This window comes from Protobothrops mucrosquamatus, unplaced genomic scaffold (assembly GCF_001527695.2).
Source record: "Protobothrops mucrosquamatus isolate PMUCROS unplaced genomic scaffold, P.Mucros_1.0 scaffold5, whole genome shotgun sequence".
NCBI lineage: Eukaryota > Metazoa > Chordata > Lepidosauria > Squamata > Viperidae > Protobothrops > Protobothrops mucrosquamatus.
The window spans coordinates 2,405,273-2,407,556 of NW_015386392.1; the positions used below are offsets into that span (position 1 = coordinate 2,405,273).

Consider the following 2,284-nt stretch of genomic DNA (forward strand, 5'->3'; position numbering starts at 1 on the left):
TCGTGTCCCCTCCCTGGCTGCCAGTACCAGCCAAGAGGGGCACGGATCTAATAAACATGTGGTTGCATTCAGTCTCCCCAGGACCCTGTCCACATCTTCAGGAGCAACAGAGTCAAACTCCTCCCATACAACCGTCTCAAGACCTGCTCCCGTCTCCTCCCCCTGGACTAACCAGTCGGAGTCCAAGCTTTCCCGAATCTGAGAGTCGTTGAGGCCACTTGAGGTTTATCTGTAACTTCAGAGTTGTCTGAATCCGAGTGTAAACCGGTATGGGCCCTTTTTGGGATTGCTGACAGATGGTGTCGTATTTTCCCCCTCTGTTGAGGGAGGTTGTTCAATTTTGACATAAATGGCCTCTTCGACTTCTCTTTCAAACCAGTGGTCTTTTCTGTCCAGAATGTGAACTTTGATGTCTTCAAAAGAGTGAACTTTCTCTTTCAGATGCAGATGGACTCCTGAATCCTGTCCTGATGGGATTGTTCTCTTGTGTTGTGTCATGCATTTGTGGCTCTTTTAGTTGTATGAATCAGGACATGATGGCAAACCATACATCATTTATTTGAGTACAGCAGGGGTGTCAAACTCGCAATGTCACGTGACGTGTCACGACGTATCGTGACTTTTTTGCCATTGCCGGCAATGGGGTGGGCGCGGTTTCGCTATGATGCATCTGGCCTGTGGGTCGGCGGTTTGACACCCCTGGAGTACAGGTAGTCCTCGAGATATGACCCTAATGGTGTCTACTCATTATGGTCACATGTCACAACAGTTGTTAAGCAAAACAGCCTCAACAACCCCACTCCTTGCTTTCTCTGATGCAAACATTAAATAAATAAGGGAATCATTCAACAGAGCGTATGGTGCCCCGGGGGTAGGGGAGGCTCTTGAGAGGCCTACACAGGCCCAGGAATGCCTGCCCAGACCTCCCCCACCACTTGAGGCACCCTATGCTCCACTTCTTGACAATCTTTCAGCTTTCTTCCCATCCAGCAGGCAAGGGAAGATCAGACCAGTTGGAATTTGGAAACTCTGGCTGCCTTGACCTCGCCTTGCTTGCTGGGTAAGAAGGAAACGGAGGCTTGCCAGCGCCAGCTGATTCATGCCTGCTATAGCTGCCTGATCTCCAATGGGTGGATAAGTGGCTGCAGGGACCCAGCAGGATTGTAAGAGCAAATGACTGTGGGGTTACTGTAGTCATCGTAACTTTGAAATTGGGTTGCAAGTAGTTTTTGGGGAATCTGATGTAACTTTGAATGGTCTGCTAAGCGACCTGTCCTAAGTCAAGGGCTACCTGTATTGAATGTTATACAAAAATACTCATTTGTATTGGGTGAACCCTGCCTTTGTGTGAGAGTTATCATCTATCCTCTTGATCTCAAACAAGTAATGCCTGCAGGCTTTGTTTATGATGTGCCTTTAAACATTTACTTATTTCTGATATGGCCTGGACTTCACTTTAATATGCTTCCATAATGGCCTTTTGATTATGGAATAGTTTCCTTGGATGGTGTTAATCAACCATCTATTACATCTAGAAGAATATCTATGTGGTGCCAGTTTCTTCTCATTATTTTTTCCTTGAGAAGAAAAATAAGTTAGATTCTCTTTTGAAATGGTGATTAGGTTGCTTTTGATAAAAGCTGACCATTATCAGTTATAGACCAGTATCAAACAACATTCAGTCCGTCCATAATTTATAGATTGTTACTAACAAAGCTCAAAGGACTGTTGAGTTAAACTTATTTTTAGATTTATTTTGATTGGGAAAAAAGATGAATTTTACAAAGTAATAGAGGGCAAAAAATAAAATCCTGTTTGTAGTTCTCTTAGTAGCCTTTGTAATATTAACCTTGGATTGATTGTATAATTTGGTTTTGGAGGTATATTATAATAAATTTCTGTGTTTTTGCTCTTGGATGGTTGATTCCCAAAAGTGATGCTTTGGGATTATTGTTCTCCTCTGTAGCAATTAAGATGTGTTCAAAACAGTTCTGTTTTAACTTCCATATTGTTTAGCATATATGTGAAACTGTATGAAATTTACCCAGGAATGGGGAACGGAATAACTAGAAATTGGAGATACCCCATTCTCCAGCATGAGGGATGGATAATCCACTTGATTGGGTTTCCTGAAGTCCCTTGTACCCAATAAGACTAAGTCTGAGATAGCCACGCCTCCTGCCTGTCCGCACATGCCCAGTTCTGACTTAGTCTTCTACCCAGAAAGGCGTGTTGTTTCTTCTCTCCAGACTTCAGGTTTTATTTAACTATTTTTTCCCTATCG

The 2,284-nt window shown here is 43.2% G+C and overlaps 1 protein-coding gene across 1 annotated transcript in view; it reads left to right on the top strand.

Moving 5' to 3' along the window:
* KMT2C (lysine methyltransferase 2C) overlaps nt 1-2,284 on the top strand; it is a 162,981-nt gene that overhangs the window by 38,021 nt on the left and 122,676 nt on the right. The window lies entirely within an intron of this gene.